Here is a 25,075-nt window from a genome sequence, read left to right as displayed (position 1 = left end):
CTGTGCCTTTTATTGTTCTGCCCAACTTTGACACAAATATCCCTTTCTGTTCCAAAATGACAAGATCGTTAAGAAAAGGTTCTAACACTTTATCATAGCCATAGCACTTCAGATCAGTACTTTTAATTAAAGCTGCCAAATAGATGGAGGACAAAGCAGAGTTACAGCCCGGTGGTAAATTGCCCAGAATCCAATACAAACCACAGATTTTATGCTTCCTTCTGGATGTACCAAGGGGATTACATATTTCAAAATCGTCAATATATAATATCAAGGAAAGGCTTTCCTGTTTAGACAAAAGTCCATTTTCTTTGAACAAGGCACCATCAAAGAAAGATCTGTATATCTGTGCACAAGTTCCCTGTGATTCTTTATCTAAAGTATTCAAATTAACAGCCTGATCTAAGATTGTCTGGCAGTCAAGAATTTGTACCAAAGACTTTAAAATTGAAATATATTGGAATGACTTTCCATTCTTTTGGTCTAGTATATATTCCACTGGTTCCACTACATTAAAGTGTCTCTTATAGTAAGCCTTTCGCCTCCAAGCACTGGAAAGTGGGCCTTTATCTCCAATTGCTTTTTTAACAGGGTTTCTATCACAGAGTGCACTGGCTAGTTTTTTAACCACTGACTGGTCAAACTGGCAACCATTATCTTGTAATACTTGGTTAATAGTCTTTTGAGTGATTGGCAGAGAAAGAGAACCAATCAAATAGTTAAACTCCTGCAGAAGTTCATCTACCGCAGCATTTGACACAAGAAAGATGTTTTCTAACTTAAGAAGGACTGACGCAAGTTTAAGCTCGATATCCTTCTCCAAGTTCTCAGAAACCCCATCGACAAAAGCAGAATCTAAATTGTCATTGCTCTCTATACGTTCCCCATCTGAAATATCACTGGCAAGACTGGCAAAGGATTCTGTAACAGAATTAATACCAGGCTTAAAGATATTCCCCGTCCCAGAATGTTTCCTGTATTTATGGCTTTTGAAGTTCTCATATATATTGGTTTTATATTCGCAGTCTTGGAACACGCATGTAACAGTCTCCTTATTTTTAAGATGATTAAAGATGTGTTGAAAAAATTCCCTCTCAGTGCAGAGTTGATTATGAACACAAATATGGCATGTGAACGTTGATGCAGCTTTGTTGATAGTTTGTTGGGCAGGGTGATTCCTTGATAAATGACTTAGTAGGGCATTCCAAGTCTTGAATCTACATGTACAATTTAAATAGGTACATGGATATGAATGGCCCCGTCCATAGTGCCTATGATTCAGTTTGTAATGCTTGAGCAGCTCAGATCTTCTTCTTAACACAATCCCACAGTCCTTGCATCTCCACATGAAGCGGAAAACTGAAAAAAAAACAAAGAAACTGGCTTTATTGGGAGTTCCTTTGTAGGTTGAATTTTTAAGGAGATAGTGGTGGTGGAGCCAATTGTTTAAACACAACAGTCTGTTAATGTAGCCAGCCCTCTCAGAATAAACCTTAAGGCAGTTTCTCACACCAGGGGCCTCATTTATAGAAGATGGCGCACGCCACTCTAAGCACTTTTGGATTTATAAAAAACAAACTTGACGGGAGAATGTGCAGTTCTCCACGGACACTGATCCAGGCGTACGCACAGAAATTACAAATGGTGACGAAAACGCGAGAAACTAAGTTTTTGTGTAAAATGTATACAAATATCACGTCATGTGTCAAACATAAGTTACTTTGCAAAAACGGATGAATCCATTCTTATGAATAAATAAAAACCCAATACATTTCACAGGGAATGACCAAAAAACAGGACTCAGCGATCATGAATACAAACATATCTTATTGCAAAAGAACAATTGAAATATGTTCTGAAATATTGAAACCATACCTGCATGTTATGGAATTTATTCTCATTAATATTAACATGAACAGCACATTACAAATTACGTTTACAATGATGCAGTTTTCGATGCCTCAGTCAGGCATATAGGTGTGCAGTTTCATATTTTTCACATATTGTGTTCATTTTTATGGCTTCATGTTCGTTTTATATGCGTCTTCAACGTGTACTTTTGTTCTAAAGCACGAACCGTTTTGAAAGTGGCTATACGTTCACAGTGTGTTCTGACAGCATTTGCCACGATCACCTTGAGTGATCATGGCAAATCCTGACCTTGCAGTCAGTGTAAACAAATACTAATTTGGGGTGTTTCACTGACAATTTATGGGCCTTACATGAAACTGCAAAGGTTGCGACACATTTAGAGTTGATTGTAATTTATGAAGTCAAACCAGCGTAGAGTGTCCACGTGTTATATAAATCTGAAATATATTGATGCACAAGAACTTTGGTGTTTCATCCGTATTCCACCTTTTGACTTGAATCATAAGCCCTTTTTTTAAATGAAGCCCCTGGAGTAGCCCCAGTTTCATTTTATAAATCACAATAAACTCGAAATGTGTAGCAGCCTTTGCAAACTTCATGCAACGGCCATAGTGCCCGTAAATAGTCATTGAAATGCTGCAAATTAATATTTATTCACACTGACTGCATAAAAGGTGATTGTTGTAAATGGTATGATAAATATGAAACTGCATTCCTATCTGACTGAGGCATCAAAGACAGCAACAGTGTAAATGTAGTTTGTAATAGCCTACCATTCACCTTAATATAATTGAGAATAAATGCCATAACATGCAGGTATTGTTTAAATATTACAGAACATATTTCAATGGTTATTTGGCAATAACATCTCTGTATTCACGATGCTGAATTGTTTTTTTTTAAAGATTGACGAACAGTGCCTTAAGGGATAGGTTTACAGTTATCAAGTCTGTCTTAAGGGAAATACACACATGCCCATTGGAAGCAATTTGTGGCCATTTGATTGTTTTTTCTGTCAGTACAGGTTGTAAAGTGCTCACTTTCCCAAATAAATTTAAATATAAATCAACTGTTAAAAACTTTATCTTAAGCTAAAGCAAGACTTCAACGGTCTGAATTCATCAAATCCAATGTGGATATCTTCAAAATTATTATTATTTTTTTATCTCTGAGGCTCAGTTTTCATTACAGTCAGTTCACATTCAGGCCTAGATAGGATTTCTTAAATAGTTTTTTCAGATTTAAGCTGCAATGGGTTACTAATTTGTGAGCATTAATACTACATTTTGCAAAACTATGAGTACATTAACAAAACACTGTCCTGTACACGCTGTCACATTAAAGCCAGAAAAAAATCACTGTCTTTAGCACTCTAATTCTGCAGTTTAACTTACCTTTGGGTAGTTTGATGAGTTGTGTCCAGGGCTGATGTAACCACCACCAATCAGGGAAAGAATCATGAAAAGCTAATTAAAAATGCATTAATATTAAGCAGTGTTTCCCACAGACCAGGTAGCAATGTGTGGTGGATTTGTTGGGGGGGGGGGGCGCGATTACCGGCTGGCGGAGTTGTTGGGGGGGGTGGGGGGGGACCATTTAATTTCGAAAATTAAATGGTCAGATATATACTGTTGTGTTAACATTTCATCGATTAAAAATGCGTTAGAACACGTCCATCTCGAAGACGAGTTCGTTCAGAATCAGCTGCTTATCGCAGGTCGACTGACTCGATCTCCTTCTCATACACTTACGTGTTTAATTTGCGTGTGTTTAGACAGATGGGCGCACACACACGCGCACCAAGCATCACCCGCATTCATTCATTCTTTTAAACACTTACTCACGGTAAAACTATTATATATATATATATATCATATATATATATATGGTATAACTAAAGTAAATTGCGCCGGGCAGAAGATAGGGCCCTTCTTCTGTTTGGCGCACATGGCTAATTAGCATACGCGCACAGGACTGTCGGAATGGGAACACGTCGGACTGGCAGCATTACGGGGGCGCGATTACGGGCTGGCGGAGTTACATTTTTTACATGCTCTGCTGCTATTCCTTTTAGGAAGCTGCTATTATTATATCTGCTGCTATTCCTTTTAGGAATTCCTTTTAGGAATAGCAGCAGAGCAGTGTTGTTTAATAAGCGCCGGACTCACCACTGTGCGTTCATGAGAACGACGTGCACCCTCTCTCATCGCCTGTGTCTCACTAAATACGTTAACGGAGACGGCAGTAAAACACCCAAACGTCGTAACAGAACTGCGAGCGCGCAGCACAGTTGCAAACACATGTACGCTTAAATGTATCCGTGCTAATGTGCAAATAAGCAGCTTAACCAGTACACAGTATGACATACGTTAACTTAAGACTACTTTCAGTAACGGTATTACACCACGAGAGCCCCGCGTGCAAATTACTTGCACAAGTTACTCACCTAGCATTTACTCTCACAGTCCGGTAGTGTCCTCTAGCAAAATGCTAAATGAAATGCCACATTACCTTTAGCACACCAGTGGTTTAAACATATGGCTAACACATTTCACAAAATCAGTTAAATGCATCGAACATGTTAAAGTTAGCATGACTTAACTAGCTGGTCCGGTTCAGTTAGTTAACTAAAGTTAACCCTTAAGACGTACATTTGACCCATACAGGCAGAACATTTGTTATCTGACAATTTAAATGTGTAAAACATGACTTTGTCTGCATTAAACTTACCGTTTTTCAGAGTGACCTTGACCGCATGGACGATGAGATTGACGAGGAGAAAAAATGGCAGCTTCAGCTAGAAAAATCTTGCTGGAAAAGACGTTGACGTTCAACGTCTACGTCATGACGTTAGACAGGAAAACCTAATTGAAGCGCTTGCATTTGCATAAGAATAGCAGGTCAATGTAGTAAAGCACAATTTGAAGTTGATATAATACACAAAAGTACAGTGCCGTCGCTAAAGCAGAAATCTGAATCAGATTTATTCAAAAAAGTGCTTTACTTCAACTTTTCCAAAATATACTTTTTAGAGTGTAACAAACTGATAGGCAAATGGACAAAAGTGTGATTAAAGCATTTGCGGGACCCCAGCGAGCTCCAGACCATGTGCATTGTGTCTGGGACCCTGGAGAATGATAAGACCCATCATTTAAATGCAAAAACCACCATTAAAAGTCACTTTTAGGGGCGAAAAACAGCCTCTGTCCACTTCGTTAACAAACTGATAGGCAAATGGACAAAAGTGTGATTAAAGCATTTGCGGGACCCCAGCGAGCTCCAGCCTATGTGCATTGTGTCGGGGACCCTGGAGAATGATAAGACCCATCATTTAAATGCAAAACCCACCATTAAAAGTCACTTTTAGGGGGAAAAAACAGCCTCTGTCCAATTCGTTAACAAACTGATAGGCAAATGGACAAAAGTGTGATTAAAGCATATGCGGGACCCCCGCGAGCTCCAGACTATGTGCATTGTGTCGGGGACCCTCCACAATGATAAGACCCATCATTTAAATGCAAAAACCACCATTAAAAGTCACTTTTAGGGGCGAAAAACAGCCTCTGTCCACTTCGTTAACAAACTGATAGGCAAATGGACAAAAGTGTGATTAAAGCATTTGCGGGACCCCAGCGAGCTCCAGACTATGTGCATTGTGTCGGGGACCCTCCACAATGATAAGACCCATCATTTAAATGCAAAAGCCACCATTAAAAGTCACTTTTAGGGGCAAAAAACAGCCTCTGTCCACTTCGTTAACAAACTGATAGGCAAATGGACAAAAGTGTGATTAAAGCATTTGCGGGACCACAGCGAGCTCCAGACCATGTGCATTGTGTCGGGGACCCTGGAGAATGATAAGACCCATCATTTAAATGCAAAAACCACCATTAAAAGTCACTTGTAGGGGCAAAAAACAGCCTCTGTCCACTTCGTTAACAAACTGATAGGCAAATGGAGAAAAAGGGGGAACACGGCCCCAGCCGCTGCTCCGCTGCTCCAGACTATGTGCATTGTGTCGGGGACCCTCCACAATGATAAGACCCATCATTTAAATGCAAAACCCACCATTAAAAGTCACTTTTAGGGGCAAAAAACAGCCTCTGTCCAATTCGTTAACAAACTGATAGGCAAATGGACAAAAGGGGGAACACGGCCCAGCCGCTGCTCCGCTGCTCCAGACTATGTGCATTGTGTCGGGGACCCTCCACAATGATAAGACCCATCATTTAAATGCAAAAACCACCATTAAAAGTCACTTTTAGGGGCAAAAAACAGCCTCTGTCCAATTCGTTAACAAACTGATAGGCAAATGGACAAAAGTGTGATTAAAGCATTTGCGGGACCCCCGCGAGCTCCAGACTATGTGCATTGTGTCGGGGACCCTCCACAATGATAAGACCCATCATTTAAATGCAAAAACCACCATTAAAAGTCACTTTTAGGGGCAAAAAACAGCCTCTGTCCAATTCGTTAACAAACTGATAGGCAAATGGACAAAAGTGTGATTAAAGCATTTGCGGGACCCCAGCGAGCTCCAGACTATGTGCATTGTGTCGGGGACCCTTCACAATGATAAGACCCATCATTTAAATGCAAAAAATACCATTAAAAGTCACTTTTAGGGGCGAAAAACAGCCTCTGTCCACTTCGTTAACAAACTGATAGGCAAATGGACAAAAGTGTGATTAAAGCATATGCGGGACCCCCGCGAGCTCCAGACTATGTGCATTGTGTCGGGGACCCTCCACAATGATAAGACCCATCATTTAAATGCAAAAACCACCGTTAAAAGTCACTTTTAGGGGGCGAAAAACAGCCTCTGTCCACTTCGTTAACAAACTGATAGGCAAATGGACAAAAGTGTGATTAAAGCATATGCGGGACCCCAGCGAGCTCCAGACTATGTGCATTGTGTCGGGGACCCCCGTGAATGATAAGACCCATCATTTAAATGCAAAAACCCCCATTAAAAGTCACTTTTAGGGGGAAAAAACAGCCTCTGTCCACTTCGTTAACAAACTGATAGGCAAATGGACAAAAGTGTGATTAAAGCATTTGCGGGACCCCAGCGAGCTCCAGACTATGTGCATTGTGTCGGGGACCCTGGAGAATGATAAGACCCATCATTTAAATGCAAAACCCACCATTAAAAGTCACTTTTAGGGGGAAAAAACAGCCTCTGTCCAATTCGTTAACAAACTGATAGGCAAATGGACAAAAGTGTGATTAAAGCATATGCGGGACCCCCGCGAGCTCCAGACTATGTGCATTGTGTCGGGGACCCTGGAGAATGATAAGACCCATCATTTAAATGCAAAAACCACCATTAAAAGTCACTTTTAGGGGCGAAAAACAGCCTCTGTCCACTTCGTTAACAAACTGATAGGCAAATGGACAAAAGTGTGATTAAAGCATTTGCGGGACCCCAGCGAGCTCCAGACCATGTGCATTGTGTCGGGGACCCTGGAGAATGATAAGGACCCATCATTTAAATGCAAAAACCACCATTAAAAGTCACTTGTAGGGGCAAAAAACAGCCTCTGTCCACTTCGTTAACAAACTGATAGGCAAATGGAGAAAAAGGGGGAACACGGCCCAGCCGCTGCTCCGCTGCTCCAGACTATGTGCATTGTGTCGGGGACCCTCCACAATGATAAGACCCATCATTTAAATGCAAAACCCACCATTAAAAGTCACTTTTAGGGGCAAAAAACAGCCTCTGTCCAATTCGTTAACAAACTGATAGGCAAATGGACAAAAGGGGGAACACGGCCCAGCCGCTGCTCCGCTGCTCCAGACTATGTGCATTGTGTCGGGGACCCTCCACAATGATAAGACCCATCATTTAAATGCAAAAACCACCATTAAAAGTCACTTTTAGGGGCAAAAAACAGCCTCTGTCCACTTCGTTAACAAACTGATAGGCAAATGGACAAAAGTGTGATTAAAGCATTTGCGGGACCCCAGCGAGCTCCAGACCATGTGCATTGTGTCGGGGACCCTGGAGAATGATAAGACCCATCATTTAAATGCAAAAACCACCATTAAAAGTCACTTGTAGGGGCAAAAAACAGCCTCTGTCCACTTCGTTAACAAACTGATAGGCAAATGGAGAAAAAGGGGGAACACGGCCCAGCCGCTGCTCCGCTGCTCCAGACTATGTGCATTGTGTCGGGGACCCTCCACAATGATAAGACCCATCATTTAAATGCAAAACCCACCATTAAAAGTCACTTTTAGGGGCAAAAAACAGCCTCTGTCCAATTCGTTAACAAACTGATAGGCAAATGGACAAAAGGGGGAACACGGCCCAGCCGCTGCTCCGCTGCTCCAGACTATGTGCATTGTGTCGGGGACCCTCCACAATGATAAGACCCATCATTTAAATGCAAAAAACACCATTAAAAGTCACTTTTAGGGGCAAAAAACAGCCTCTGTCCAATTCGTTAACAAACTGATAGGCAAATGGACAAAAGTGTGATTAAAGCATTTGCGGGACCCCAGCGAGCTCCAGACTATGTGCATTGTGTCGGGGACCCTTCACAATGATAAGACCCATCATTTAAATGCAAAAACCACCATTAAAAGTCACTTTTAGGGGCGAAAAACAGCCTCTGTCCACTTCGTTAACAAACTGATAGGCAAATGGACAAAAGTGTGATTAAAGCATATGCGGGACCCCCGCGAGCTCCAGACTATGTGCATTGTGTCGGGGACCCTCCACAATGATAAGACCCATCATTTAAATGCAAAACCCACCATTAAAAGTCACTTTTAGGGGCAAAAAACAGCCTCTGTCCACTTCGTTAACAAACTGATAGGCAAATGGACAAAAGTGTGATTAAAGCATTTGCGGGACCCCAGCGAGCTCCAGACCATGTGCATTGTGTCGGGGACCCTGGAGAATGATAAGACCCATCATTTAAATGCAAAAACCACCATTAAAAGTCACTTTTAGGGGCAAAAAACAGCCTCTGTCCACTTCGTTAACAAACTGATAGGCAAATGGAGAAAAAGGGGGAACACGGCCCAGCCGCTGCTCCGCTGCTCCAGGCTATGTGCATTGTGTCGGGGACCCTCCACAATGATAAGACCCATCATTTAAATGCAAAACCCACCATTAAAAGTCACTTTTAGGGGCAAAAAACAGCCTCTGTCAAATTCGTTAACAAACTGATAGGCAAATGGACAAAAGGGGGAACACGGCCCAGCCGCTGCTCCGCTGCTCCAGACTATGTGCATTGTGTCGGGGACCCTCCACAATGATAAGACCCATCATTTAAATGCAAAACCCACCATTAAAAGTCACTTTTAGGGGCAAAAAACAGCCTCTGTCCACTTCGTTAACAAACTGATAGGCAAATTGACAAAAGTGTGATTAAAGCATTTGCGGGACCCCAGCGAGCTCCAGACCATGTGCATTGTGTCGGGAACCTGGAGAATGATAAGACCCATCATTTAAATGCAAAAAACACCATTAAAAGTCACTTTTAGGGGCAAAAAACAGCCTCTGTCCACTTTGTTAACAAACTGATAGGCAAATGGACAAAAGTGTGATTAAAGCATATGCGGGACCCCAGCGAGCTCCAGACCATGTGCATTGTGTCGGGGACCCTGGAGAATGATAAGACCCATCATTTAAATGCAAAACCCACCATTAAAAGTCACTTTTAGGGGCAAAAAACAGCCTCTGTCCACTTCGTTAACAAACTGATAGGCAAATGGACAAAAGTGTGATTAAAGCATTTGCGGGACCCCAGCGAGCTCCAGACCATGTGCATTGTGTCGGGGACCCTGGAGAATGATAAGACCCATCATTTAAATGCAAAAACCACCATTAAAAGTCACTTTTAGGGGCAAAAAACAGCCTCTGTCCACTTCAAACTGATAGGCAAATGGAGAAAAAGGGGGAACACGGCCCAGCCGCTGCTCCGCTGCTCCAGACTATGTGCATTGTGTCGGGGACCCTCCACAATGATAAGACCCATCATTTAAATGCAAAACCCACCATTAAAAGTCACTTTTAGGGGCAAAAAACAGCCTCTGTCAAATTCGTTAACAAACTGATAGGCAAATGGACAAAAGGGGGAACACGGCCCAGCCGCTGCTCCGCTGCTCCAGTCTATGTGCATTGTGTCGGGGACCCTCCACAATGATAAGACCCATCATTAAATGCAAAACCCACCATTAAAAGTCACTTTTAGGGGCAAAAAACAGCCTCTGTCCACTTCGTTAACAAACTGATAGGCAAATTGACAAAAGTGTGATTAAAGCATTTGCGGGACCCCAGCGAGCTCCAGACCATGTGCATTGTGTCGGGGACCCTGGAGAATGATAAGACCCATCATTTAAATGCAAAAAACACCATTAAAAGTCACTTGTAGGGGCAAAAAAACAGCCTCTGTCCACTTCGTTAACAAACTGATAGGCAAATGGAGAAAAAGGGGGAACACGGGCCCAGCCGCTGCTCCGCTGCTCCAGACTATGTGCATTGTGTCGGGGGACCCTCCACAATGATAAGACCCATTTTTTAAATGCAAAACCCACCATTAAAAGTCACTTTTAGGGGCAAAAAACAGCCTCTGTCCAATTCGTTAACAAACTGATAGGCAAATGGACAAAAGGGGGAACACGGCCCAGCCGCTGATCCGCTGCTCCAGAGACTATGTGCATTGTGTCGGGGACCCTCCACAATGATAAGACCCATCATTTAAATGCAAAAGCCACCATTAAAAGTCACTTTTAGGGGCAAAAAACAGCCTCTGTCCACTTCGTTAACAAACTGATAGGCAAATGGACAAAAGTGTGATTAAAGCATTTGCGGGACCCCAGCGAGCTCCAGACCATGTGCATTGTGTCGGGGACCCTGGAGAATGATAAGACCCTTCATTTTAATGCAAAAACCACCATTAAAAGTCACTTTTAGGGGCGAAAAACAGCCTCTGTCCACTTCGTTAACAAACTGATAGGCAAATGGACAAAAGTGGGATTAAAGCATATACGGGACCCCCGCGAGCTCCAGACTATGTGCATTGTGTCGGGGACCCTCCACAATGATAAGACCCATCATTTAAATGCAAAAACCACCGTTAAAAGTCACTTTTAGGGGCGAAAAACAGCCTCTGTCCACTTCGTTAACAAACTGATAGGCAAATGGACAAAAGTGTGATTAAAGCATATGCGGGACCCCAGCGACCTCCAGACTATGTGCATTGTGTCGGGGACCCCCGTGAATGATAAGACCCATCATTTAAATGCAAAAACCCCCATTAAAAGTCACTTTTAGGGGGAAAAAACAGCCTCTGTCCACTTCGTTAACAAACTGATAGGCAAATGGACAAAAGTGTGATTAAAGCATTTGCGGGACCCCAGCGAGCTCCAGACCATGTGCATTGTGTCGGGGACCCTGGAGAATGATAAGATCCATCATTTAAATGCAAAAACCACCATTAAAAGTCACTTTTAGGGGCGAAAAACAGCCTCTGTCCAATTTGTTAACAAACTGATAGGCAAATGGACAAAAGTGTTATTAAAGCATTTGCGGGACCCCAGCGAGCTCCAGACTATGTGCATTGTGTCGGGGACCCTCCACAATGATAAGACCCATCATTTAAATGCAAAAACCACCATTAAAAGTCACTTTTAGGGGCGAAAAACAGCCTCTGTCCACTTCGTTAACAAACTGATAGTCAAATGGACAAAAGTGTGATTAAAGCATTTGCGGGACCCCAGCGAGCTCCAGACTATGTGCATTGTGTCGGGGACCCTCCACAATGATAAGACCCATCATTTAAATGCAAAAGCCACCATTAAAAGTCACTTTTAGGGGCAAAAAACAGCCTCTGTCCACTTTGTTAACAAACTGATAGGCAAATGGACAAAAGTGTGATTAAAGCATATGCGGGACCCCCGCGAGCTCCAGACTATGTGCATTGTGTCGGGGACCCCCGTGAATGATAAGACCCATCATTTAAATGCAAAAAACCCCATTAAAAGTCACTTTTAGGGGGAAAAAACAGCCTCTGTCCACTTCGTTAACAAACTGATAGGCAAATGGACAAAAGTGTGATTAAAGCATTTGCGGGACCCCAGCGAGCTCCAGACCATGTGCATTGTGTCGGGGACCCTGGAGAATGATAAGACCCATCATTTAAATGCAAAAACCACCATTAAAAGTCACTTTTAGGGGCGAAAAACAGCCTCAGTCCAATTTGTTAACAAACTGATAGGCAAATGAACAAAAGTGTGATTAAAGCATAGCCTATGCGGGACCCCCGCGAGCTCCAGACTATGTGCATTGTGTCGGGGACCCTCCAAAATGATAAGACCCATCATTTAAATGCAAAACCCACCATTAAAAGTCACTTTTAGGGGCAAAAAACAGCCTCTGTCCACTTCGTTAACAAACTGATAGGCAAATGGACAAAAGTGTGATTAAAGCATTTGTGGGACCGCAGCGAGCTCCAGACCATGTGCATTGTGTCGGGGACCCTGGAGAATGATAAGACCCATCATTTAAATGCAAAAAACACCATTAAAAGTCACTTTTAGGGGCAAAAAATAGCCTCTGTCCAATTTGTTAACAAACTGATAGGCAAATGGACAAAAGTGTGATTAAAGCATTTGCGGGACCCCAGCGAGCTCCAGACCATGTGCATTGTGTCGGGGACCCTGGAGAATGATAAGACCCATCATTTAAATGCAAAAACCACCATTAAAAGTCACTTGTAGGGGCAAAAAACAGCCTCTGTCCACTCCGTTAACAAACTGATAGGCAAATGGAGAAAAAGGGGGAACACGGCCCAGCCGCTGCTCCGCTGCTCCAGACTATGTGCATTGTGTCGGGGACCCTCCACAATGATAAGACCCATCATTTAAATGCAAAACCCACCATTAAAAGTCACTTTTAGGGGCAAAAAACAGCCTCTGTCCAATTCGTTAACAAACTGATAGGCAAATGGACAAAAGGGGGAACACGGCCCAGCCGCTGCTCCGCTGTTCCAGACTATGTGCATTGTGTCGGGGACCCTCCACAATGATAAGACCCATCATTTAAATGCAAAAACCACCATTAAAAGTCACTTTTAGGGGCGAAAAACAGCCTCTGTCCACTTCGTTAACAAACTGATAGGCAAATGAACAAAAGTGTGATTAAAGCATATGCGGGACCCCCGCGAGCTCCAGACTATGTGCATTGTGTCGGGGACCCTTCACAATGATAAGACCCATCATTTAAATGCAAAAACCACCATTAAAAGTCACTTTTAGGGGCGAAAAACAGCCTCTGTCCACTTCGTTAACAAACTGATAGGCAAATGGACAAAAGTGTGATTAAAGCATATGCGGGACCCCCGCGAGCTCCAGACTATGTGCATTGTGTCGGGGACCCTCCACAATGATAAGACCCATCATTTAAATGCAAAACCCACCATTAAAAGTCACTTTTAGGGGCAAAAAACAGCCTCTGTCCACTTCGTTAACAAACTGATAGGCAAATGGACAAAAGTGTGATTAAAGCATTTGCGGGACCCCAGCGAGCTCCAGACCATGTGCATTGTGTCGGGGACCCTGGAGAATGATAAGACCCATCATTTAAATGCAAAAACCACCATTAAAAGTCACTTTTAGGGGCAAAAAACAGCCTCTGTCCACTTCGTTAACAAACTGATAGGCAAATGGAGAAAAAGGGGGAACACGGCCCAGCCGCTGCTCCGCTGCTCCAGGCTATGTGCATTGTGTCGGGGACCCTCCACAATGATAAGACCCATCATTTAAATGCAAAACCCACCATTAAAAGTCACTTTTAGGGGCAAAAAACAGCCTCTGTAAAATTCGTTAACAAACTGATAGGCAAATGGACAAAAGGGGGAACACGGCCCAGCCGCTGCTCCGCTGCTCCAGACTATGTGCATTGTGTCGGGGACCCTCCACAATGATAAGACCCATCATTTAAATGCAAAACCCACCATTAAAAGTCACTTTTAGGGGCAAAAAACAGCCTCTGTCCACTTCGTTAACAAACTGATAGGCAAATTGACAAAAGTGTGATTAAAGCATTTGCGGGACCCCAGCGAGCTCCAGACCATGTGCATTGTGTCGGGGACCCTGGAGAATGATAAGACCCATCATTTAAATGCAAAAAACACCATTAAAAGTCACTTTTAGGGGCAAAAAACAGCCTCTGTCCACTTTGTTAACAAACTGATAGGCAAATGGACAAAAGTGTGATTAAAGCATATGCGGGACCCCAGCGAGCTCCAGACCATGTGCATTGTGTCGGGGACCCTGGAGAATGATAAGACCCATCATTTAAATGCAAAACCCACCATTAAAAGTCACTTTTAGGGGCAAAAAACAGCCTCTGTCCACTTCGTTAACAAACTGATAGGCAAATGGACAAAAGTGTGATTAAAGCATTTGCGGGACCCCAGCGAGCTCCAGACCATGTGCATTGTGTCGGGGACCCTGGAGAATGATAAGACCCATCATTTAAATGCAAAAACCACCATTAAAAGTCACTTTTAGGGGCAAAAAACAGCCTCTGTCCACTTCGTTAACAAACTGATAGGCAAATGGAGAAAAAGGGGGAACACGGCCCAGCCGCTGCTCCGCTGCTCCAGACTATGTGCATTGTGTCGGGGACCCTCCACAATGATAAGACCCATCATTTAAATGCAAAACCCACCATTAAAAGTCACTTTTAGGGGCAAAAAACAGCCTCTGTCAAATTCGTTAACAAACTGATAGGCAAATGGACAAAAGGGGGAACACGGCCCAGCCGCTGCTCCGCTGCTCCAGTCTATGTGCATTGTGTCGGGGACCCTCCACAATGATAAGACCCATCATTTAAATGCAAAACCCACCATTAAAAGTCACTTTTAGGGGCAAAAAACAGCCTCTGTCCACTTCGTTAACAAACTGATAGGCAAATTGACAAAAGTGTGATTAAAGCATTTGCGGGACCCCAGCGAGCTCCAGACCATGTGCATTGTGTCGGGGACCCTGGAGAATGATAAGACCCATCATTTAAATGCAAAAAACACCATTAAAAGTCACTTGTAGGGGCAAAAAACAGCCTCTGTCCACTTCGTTAACAAACTGATAGGCAAATGGAGAAAAAGGGGGAACACGGCCCAGCCGCTGCTCCGCTGCTCCAGACTATGTGCATTGTGTCGGGGACCCTCCACAATGATAAGACCCATCATTTAAATGCAAAACCCACCATTAAAAGTCACTTTTAGGGGCAAAAAACAGCCTCTGTCCAATTCGTTAACAAACTGATAGGCAAATGGACAAAAGGGGGAACACGGCCCAGCCGCTGCTCCGCTGCTCCAGACTATGTGCATTGTGTTGGGGACCCTCCACAATGATAAGACCCATCATTTAAATGCAAAAACCACCATTAAAAGTCACTTGTAGGGGCGAAAAACAGTCTCTGTCCAATTCGTTAACAAACTGATAGGCAAATGGACAAAAGTGTGATTAAAGCATTTGCGGGACCCCAGCGAGCTCCAGACTATGTGCATTGTGTCGGGGACCCTCCACAATGATAAGACCCATCATTTAAATGCAAAAACCACCGTTAAAAGTCACTTTTAGGGGCGAAAAACAGCCTCTGTCCACTTCGTTAACAAACTGATAGGCAAATGGACAAAAGTGTGATTAAAGCATATGCGGGACCCCAGCGACCTCCAGACTATGTGCATTGTGTCGGGGACCCCCGTGAATGATAAGACCCATCATTTAAATGCAAAAACCCCCATTAAAAGTCACTTTTAGGGGGAAAAAACAGCCTCTGTCCACTTCGTTAACAAACTGATAGGCAAATGGACAAAAGTGTGATTAAAGCATTTGCGGGACCCCAGCGAGCTCCAGACCATGTGCATTGTGTCGGGGACCCTGGAGAATGATAAGATCCATCATTTAAATGCAAAAACCACCATTAAAAGTCACTTTTAGGGGCGAAAAACAGCCTCTGTCCAATTTGTTAACAAACTGATAGGCAAATGGACAAAAGTGTTATTAAAGCATTTGCGGGACCCCAGCGAGCTCCAGACTATGTGCATTGTGTCGGGGACCCTCCACAATGATAAGACCCATCATTTAAATGCAAAAACCACCATTAAAAGTCACTTTTAGGGGCGAAAAACAGCCTCTGTCCACTTCGTTAACAAACTGATAGTCAAATGGACAAAAGTGTGATTAAAGCATTTGCGGGACCCCAGCGAGCTCCAGACTATGTGCATTGTGTCGGGGACCCTCCACAATGATAAGACCCATCATTTAAATGCAAAAGCCACCATTAAAAGTCACTTTTAGGGGCAAAAAACAGCCTCTGTCCACTTCGTTAACAAACTGATAGGCAAATGGACAAAAGTGTGATTAAAGCATTTGCGGGACCCCAGCGAGCTCCAGACCATGTGCATTGTGTCGGGGACCCTGGAGAATGATAAGACCCTTCATTTTAATGCAAAAACCACCATTAAAAGTCACTTTTAGGGGCGAAAAACAGCCTCTGTCCACTTCGTTAACAAACTGATAGGCAAATGGACAAAAGTGGGATTAAAGCATATACGGGACCCCCGCGAGCTCCAGACTATGTGCATTGTGTCGGGGACCCTCCACAATGATAAGACCCATCATTTAAATGCAAAAACCACCGTTAAAAGTCACTTTTAGGGGCGAAAAACAGCCTCTGTCCACTTCGTTAACAAACTGATAGGCAAATGGACAAAAGTGTGATTAAAGCATATGCGGGACCCCAGCGAGCTCCAGACTATGTGCATTGTGTCGGGGACCCTCCACAATGATAAGACCCATCATTTAAATGCAAAAACCACCATTAAAAGTCACTTTTAGGGGCGAAAAACAGCCTCTGTCCACTTCGTTAACAAACTGATAGTCAAATGGACAAAAGTGTGATTAAAGCATTTGCGGGACCCCAGCGAGCTCCAGACTATGTGCATTGTGTCGGGGACCCTCCACAATGATAAGACCCATCATTTAAATGCAAAAGCCACCATTAAAAGTCACTTTTAGGGGCAAAAAACAGCCTCTGTCCACTTCGTTAACAAACTGATAGGCAAATGGACAAAAGTGTGATTAAAGCATATGCGGGACCCCAGCGAGCTCCAGACTATGTGCATTGTGTCGGGGACCCCCGTGAATGATAAGACCCATCATTTAAATGCAAAAAACCCCATTAAAAGTCACTTTTAGGGGGAAAAAACAGCCTCTGTCCACTTCGTTAACAAACTGATAGGCAAATGGACAAAAGTGTGATTAAAGCATTTGCGGGACCCCAGCGAGCTCCAGACCATGTGCATTGTGTCGGGGACCCTGGAGAATGATAAGACCCATCATTTAAATGCAAAAACCACCATTAAAAGTCACTTTTAGGGGCGAAAAACAGCCTCAGTCCAATTTGTTAACAAACTGATAGGCAAATGAACAAAAGTGTGATTAAAGCATAGCCTATGCGGGACCCCCGCGAGCTCCAGACTATGTGCATTGTGTCGGGGACCCTCCACAATGATAAGACCCATCATTTAAATGCAAAACCCACCATTAAAAGTCACTTTTAGGGGCAAAAAACAGCCTCTGTCCACTTCGTTAACAAACTGATAGGCAAATGGACAAAAGTGTGATTAAAGCATTTGTGGGACCGCAGCGAGCTCCAGACCATGTGCATTGTGTCGGGGACCCTGGAGAATGATAAGACCCATCATTTAAATGCAAAAAACACCATTAAAAGTCACTTTTAGGGGCAAAAAACAGCCTCTGTCCAATTTGTTAACAAACTGATAGGCAAATGGACAAAAGTGTGATTAAAGCATTTGCGGGACCCCAGCGAGCTCCAGACTATGTGCATTGTGTCGGGGACCCTCCACAATGATAAGACCCATCATTTAAATGCAAAACCCACCATTAAAAGTCACTTTTAGGGGCAAAAAACAGCCTCTGTACACTTTGTTAACAAACTGATAGGCAAATGGACAAAAGTGTGATTAAAGCATTTGCGGGACCCCAGCGAGCTCCAGACCATGTGCATTGTGTCGGGGACCCTGGAGAATGATAAGACCCATCATTTAAATGCAAAACCCACCATTAAAAGTCACTTTTAGGGGCAAAAAACAGCCTCTGTCCAATTCGTTAACAAACTGATAGGCAAATGGACAAAAGGGGGAACACGGCCCAGCCGCTGCTCCGCTGCTCCAGACTATGTGCATTGTGTCGGGGACCCTCCACAATGATAAGACCCATCATTTAAATGCAAAAACCACCATTAAAAGTCACTTTTAGGGGCGAAAAACAGCCTCTGTCCACTTCGTTAACAAACTGATAGGCAAATGAACAAAAGTGTGATTAAAGCATATGCGGGACCCCCCCGAGCTCCAGACTATGTGCATTGTGTCGGGGACCCTAAGACCCATCATTTAAATGCAAAAACCACCATTAAAAGTCACTTTTAGGGGCGAAAAACAGCCTCTGTCCACTTCGTTAACAAACTGATAGGCAAATGGACAAAAGTGTGATTAAAGCATATGCGGGACCCCCGCGAGCTCCAGACTATGTGCATTGTGTCGGGGACCCTCCACAATGATAAGACCCATCATTTAAATGCAAAACCCACCATTAAAAGTCACTTTTAGGGGCAAAAAACAGCCTCTGTCCACTTCGTTAACAAAGTGATAGGCAAATGGACAAAAGGGGGAACACGGCCCAGCCGCTGCTCCACTGCTCCAGACTATGTGCATTGTGTCGGGGACCCTTCACAATGATAAGACCCATCATTTAAATGCAAAAACCACCATTAAAAGTCACTTTTAGGGGCGAAAAACAGCCTCTGTCCACTTCGTTAACAAACTGATAGGCAAATGGACAAAAGTGTGATTAAAGCATATGCGGGACCCCCGCGAGCTCCAGAATATGTGCATTGTGTCGGGGACCCTCCACAATGATAAGACCCATCATTTAAATGCAAAACCCACCATTAAAAGTCACTTTTAGGGGCAAAAAACAGCCTCTGTCCACTTCGTTAACAAAGTGATAGGCAAATGGACAAAAGCGTGATTAAAGCATATGCGGGACCCCCGCGAGCTCCAGACTATGTGCATTGTGTCGGGGACCCTCCACAATGATAAGACCCATCATTTAAATGCAAAAACCACCATTAAAAGTCACTTTTAGGGGCAAAAAACAGCCTCTGTCCACTTCGTTAACAAACTGATAGGCAAATGGACAAAAGTGTGATTAAAGCATTTGCGGGACCCCAGCGAGCTCCAGACCATGTGCATTGTGTCGGGGACCATGGAGAATGATAAGACCCATCATTTAAATGCAAAAAACACCATTAAAAGTCACTTTTAGGGGCGAAAAACAGCCTCTGTCCACTTCGTTAACAAACTGATAGGCAAATGGACAAAAGTGTGATTAAAGCATTTGCGGGACCCCAGCGAGCTCCAGACTATGTGCATTGTGTCGGGGACCCTCCACAATGATAAGACCCATCATTTAAATGCAAAACCCACCATTAAAAGTCACTTTTAGGGGGAAAAAACAGCCTCTGTCCACTTCGTTAACAAACTGATAGGCAAATGGACAAAAGTGTGATTAAAGCATTTGCGGGACCCCAGCGAGCTCCAGACCATGTGCATTGTGTCGGGGACCCTGGAGAATGATAAGACCCATCATTTAAATGCAAAAACCACCATTAAAAGTCACTTTTAGGGGCGAAAAACAGCCTCTGTCCACTTCGTTAACAAACTGATAGGCAAATGGACAAAAGTGTGATTAAAGCATATGCGGGACCCCCGTGAGCTCCAGACTATGTGCATTGTGTCGGGGACCCTCCACAATGATAAGACCCATCATTTAAATGCAAAACCCACCATTAAAAGTCACTTTTAGGGGCAAAAAACAGCCTCTGTCCACTTCGTTAACAAAGTGATATGCAAATGGACAAAAGTTTGATTAAAGCATATGCGGGACCCCCGCGAGCTCCAGACTATGTGCATTGTGTCGGGGACCCTCCACAATGATAAGACCCATCATTTAAATGCAAAAACCACCATTAAAAGTCACTTTTAGGGGCAAAAAACAGCCTCTGTCCAATTCGTTAACAAACTGATAGGCAAATGGACAAAAGTGTGATTAAAGCATTTGCGGGACCCCAGCGAGCTCCAGACTATGTGCATTGTGTCGGGGACCCTTCACAATGATAAGACCCATCATTTAAATGCAAAAACCACCATTAAAAGTCACTTTTAGGGGCGAAAAACAGCCTCTGTCCACTTCGTTAACAAACTGATAGGCAAATGAACAAAAGTGTGATTAAAGCATATGCGGGACCCCCGCGAGCTCCAGACTATGTGCATTGTGTCGGGGACCCTCCACAATGATAAGACCCATCATTTAAATGCAAAACCCACCATTAAAAGTCACTTTTAGGGGCAAAAAACAGCCTCTGTCCACTTCGTTAACAAACTGATAGGCAAATGGACAAAAGTGTGATTAAAGCATTTGCGGGACCGCAGCGAGCTCCAGACCATGTGCATTGTGTCGGGGACCCTGGAGAATGATAAGACCCATCATTTAAATGCAAAAAACACCATTAAAAGTCACTTTTAGGGGCAAAAAACAGCCTCTGTCCAATTTGTTAACAAACTGATAGGCAAATGGACAAAAGTGTGATTAAAGCATTTGCGGGACCCCAGCGAGCTCCAGACTATGTGCATTGTGTCGGGGACCCTCCACAATGATAAGACCCATCATTTAAATGCAAAACCCACCATTAAAAGTCACTTTTAGGGGCAAAAAACAGCCTCTGTCCACTTTGTTAACAAACTGATAGGCAAATGGACAAAAGTGTGATTAAAGCATTTGCGGGACCCCAGCGAGCTCCAGACTATGCGCATTGTGTCGGGGACCCTCCACAATGATAAGACCCATCATTTAAATGCAAAACCCACCATTAAAGTCACTTTTAGGGGCGAAAAACAGCCTCTGTCCACTTCGTTAACAAACTGATAGGCAAATGGACAAAAGTGTGATTAAAGCAATTTTCGGGACCCCAGCGAGCTCCAGACTATGTGCATTGTGTCGGGGACCCTCCACAATGTTAAGACCCATCATTTAAATGCAAAAACCACCATTAAAAGTCACTTTTAGGGGCGAAAAACAGCCTCTGTCCACTTCGTTAACAAACTGATAGGCAAATGGACAAAAGTGGGATTAAAGCATATGCGGGACCCCCGCGAGCTCCAGACTATGTGCATTGCGTCGGGGACCCTCCACAATGATAAGACCCATCATTTAAATGCAAAAACCACCATTAAAAGTCACTTTTAGGGGCGAAAAACAGCCTCTGTCCACTTCGTTAACAAACTGATAGGCAAATGGACAAAAGTGGGATTATGCGGGACCCCCGCGAGCTCCAGACTATGTGCATTGTGTCGGGGACCCTCCACAATGATACGACCCATCATTTAAATGCAAAATCCACCGTTAAAAGTCACTTTTAGGGGCGAAAAACAGCCTCTGTCCACTTCGTTGACAAACTGATAGGCAAATGGAAAAAAGTGTGATTAAAGCAATTTTCGGGACCCCAGCGAGCTCCAGACTATGTGCATTGTGTCGGAGACCCTCCACAATGATAAGACCCATCATTTAAATGCAAAAACCACCATTAAAAGTCACTTTTAGGGGCGAAAAACAGCCTCTGTCCACTTCGTTAACAAACTGATAGGCAAATGGACAAAAGTGGGATTAAAGCATATGCGGGACCCCCGCGAGCTCCAGACTATGTGCATTGTGTCAGGGAGCCAGGTCAAACCCCTCCATGCACACCGCCAGAACCAGAACCTCACGACCCTGGTGACCTTAAAGGTGTTTGTCTTTGTTTGTTTTTGTATTCCACATAGACAGGCTGGGGTTCAGCACCACGCACAGAGCCTGCCCGCTACCTCCAGGGCGCATCACCACATTTTACAAGCCAGGAAAGGTGCATGGATCCTGGGTAAACATTGATTAAGTGTTTTTAAATGTGTGGAACAGTGTTTTGTCACTTTCAAAACTCTCCTGTCATTGACCGGAGAATTTGGGTCGATGTTGTATTCAATCTGGCCATTAATATTCCTGTGAGACGAAGTAGCCTACGTACATTGACCGGAGTGATCCCATGTTAATTTTGTCCAAATACCGGAACATTCCCTAACCTGCGTCTTGTTGTGTGATTGAGTCTTGTGTGTATTTGAGTTCTGGGTTGTCTGTCTTTCTTGGTCGGATCGTCATGTTCCCTGACTAGTTCTGCGGTGAGTGTTCTGTTTGTCATTGTATAGAGATATCATAGCCTTGAAATAAAGGAAGTTTTCAGTTTATATCTGCATTTGGGTCCTGCTTGTTTCACAAACCGTGACAACCTGTGGGTCTCCTGTCCTTTCTGAAAGTCATAAAGATTACATTAGTACTTTAGATTACTTGTGTCCCCAATTACCAGGGGATTACTGAAACCACCATGAATGAAAGAAATGGTAAAAATGTACAGTATCTAATCTGAATTTTGAAGGATTTCTTCCCATCCCCTCCCTCTAAATATATCAATAAACATTAGGATGTGATGCTCCTGACTACCATACAGGTTTAAGAAGATAATATTTGTTTGAAAGAATTCAAAGAAATAAACAACAGGCTCTTTAACCAAGGCAACGTTAGCCTAACATGTATATGTTAACAGGTTTAAGATAGCTGTTCACACTATGTATATTTTTCAAATTTTTGTAATGCTATTTTATTTCTATTTAAGATGTTTACATTTTCGATAGTTTAATTATAGTCTTTTAACCGTCTAATGTACAATGCCTTGTCTTTTGCTGCTGCAGCTTAAACATTTCCCCAATTGGTATCAATAAAGTACTTCTTATTTTATCTTAATCCTCAAATATTAGCAAATGTTACTTTAAAAAAAAAAAACATTGATGTAACTACATACACATATCGATATGTTGTATAAATATTGCAAATCAAAACCTTTATTGACCACTAATTACCAAAAATTGCATTTCTATCCTGGTATTAATGCATTCAAATCCTGATTCAAATGGCCCGCCACAAACTTCCGGGGAACTATTGAGTCTCCCTGAACCACGTGACGATCAAGCATTTTTTACCTCCGTTGTCGCAACTCTTCTCTCTATATGGCGCTGGCAGAAACCATCAGACGGTGGTCGGTGAAAAAAACTTGTTCGTCAGAATCGTCACTTCCTGTACTGACAGTGGAGGTGTTCCTATGAGGTGTCCTGAGAGTGGAGGTCTGCACCGGAACTGTCCTGAGAGTGGACACCTGCTCTGTTTCTGAAGGGCAGGGCTCCGCTCCCCCCCCCCCCCCCACACACACACCAACGCACACACTCACAATCAGAGACAAGAGCGGAGGAAAGGAGGAGAACAACAAAGTGTAAAAAAGTCAAACAAATCTGCATTATTGCCCCGAGCTCTGCTGTCTGCTCATTTGTGTCCCCCCCCCCAAGTTTCAAATCTGTCTATTATTATTTTTTAACCTCAAGCCGTTATCGTCACGGGAGAAGGACACAAACAGCCTGCCCAGGTGGACGCGCGCAAACGCGACAACGAACGTAGCGTGCGCATTCTAAAAATAGCTCACAGATGGTGAGCAGGTACCGCGGTTTTGAACTACAGTATTGAATTTGACAGAAAACAACAATGAAACGCCAGCAGAAGAATAGTCTAATGAGTTGGGTGAAAAAAAAGACAGGAGATGTGAGTTGGTTTATTCAGTAAATTAGCTCAGGATAATTGGTGTTGATGTGAGGCTAATGCAGTATTTGCTAGCTTGATGCTACCGGCATTTATCGGCAGTGACTCAACAAATTGACAATTAAAATGTATCGTCAGCAATGTATGACAAACAGACTGCTTGTTTAATGTTAGACTCGCACCAATAGCTCAATATCATCAGAACACGATTGCTTTCATATCAGAGATCAGATGAGGTGGAGCTGCCTCCAGCAATAAAGGATGAGGCAGAGAGAGAAGCAGCAGCAGCACAGGGTTGCAGCAGGTATGTTATATGCTGTAGTCAGGTAATTTAAATGTATCAATGAAAGGAACACGTGTAGGCTACATGACAAGAAGGGAATACATTTTGAATAAAAGTAATACAGTAAAGTGTAACACTGTACTTTATTACTTTTTAATGTACAAATACTTTGTTACTGTACGATATCAATACAAATTAAAGCTGCAAGCAGCGTTGAGCGGGTCTTCGACGTTCCGCAGGCTGTTGTCCGCACGTCGACGTGTGTGTCTAGGTATCTTGAGGACTCGGCCGTTGGCAAACGTGGGAAGCTTCAGGCCGATCGGAAAATGTCTTTGAGTTACAGCAGTAACACAAACATTGTGTTTGATGGCGGATGATCTGTCGCCATGGCAACGGCATTTGATGACACCCCATAATATGCTTAGATGTGTTGAGGGCAGCATCGTTATCAAACCTGTGAAGTTGTGGCCAGTTTTGAGCATGTTAACTGGAGTTATGAGAAAATCGTGTTTGACGGCGACCATTTTGTTACCATAGCAACGACATTTGACGAAATCTCAAAACTGACACATACACTGAACAAAAATATAAATGCAACACTTTTGTTTTTGCTCCCATTTTTCATGAGATGAACTCAAAGATGTAAAACATTTTCTAAATACACAAAATAACCATTTCTCTCAAATATTGTTCACAAATCTGAAAAAATCTGTTATAGTGAGCACTTCTCCTTTGCAGAGAAAATCCATCCCACCTCACAGGTGTAGCATATGAAGATGCTGATTAAACAGCATGATTATTGCACAGTTGCGCCTTAGTCTGGCCACAATAAAAGGCCACTCTGAAACGTGCAGTTTTGCTTTATTGGGGGGGTCTGGGGGGGTCCGAAAACCAGTCAGTATATGGTGTGACCACCATTTGCCTCACGCAGTGCAACACATCTCCTTCGCATAGAGTTGATCAGGTTGTTGATTGTGGCCTGTGGAATGTTGGTCCACTCCTCTTCAATGGCTGTGCGAAGTTGCTGGATATTGGCAGGAACTGGAACACGCTGTCGTATACGCCGATCCAGAGCATCCCAAACATGCTCAATGGGTGACATGTTAGGGTTAGGGGTAGGGAATGTTCCGGTTTTTGGACAAA

General features: G+C 43.3%; 1 long non-coding RNA gene across 1 annotated transcript; it reads right to left on the bottom strand.

Annotated features, from left to right (window-relative positions):
* Positions 1-186: 186 nt before the first annotated feature.
* LOC307047411 lies at positions 187-4,902 on the bottom strand. Its single transcript, XR_013810409.1, has 3 exons — positions 4,603-4,902; positions 3,267-3,297; positions 187-1,359 (listed from the first exon to the last, which is right to left on the bottom strand). It is a non-coding gene; the product is annotated as an uncharacterized lncRNA (long non-coding RNA).
* Between the last annotated feature and the right edge of the window lie 20,173 nt (positions 4,903-25,075).

Source organism: Notothenia rossii, assembly GCF_949606895.1.
Source record: "Notothenia rossii genome assembly, chromosome: 7".
Lineage (NCBI taxonomy): Eukaryota > Metazoa > Chordata > Actinopteri > Perciformes > Nototheniidae > Notothenia > Notothenia rossii.
Note: the sequence above shows the minus strand (reverse complement) of the source record. Positions and strands in the feature narration are given on the sequence as shown.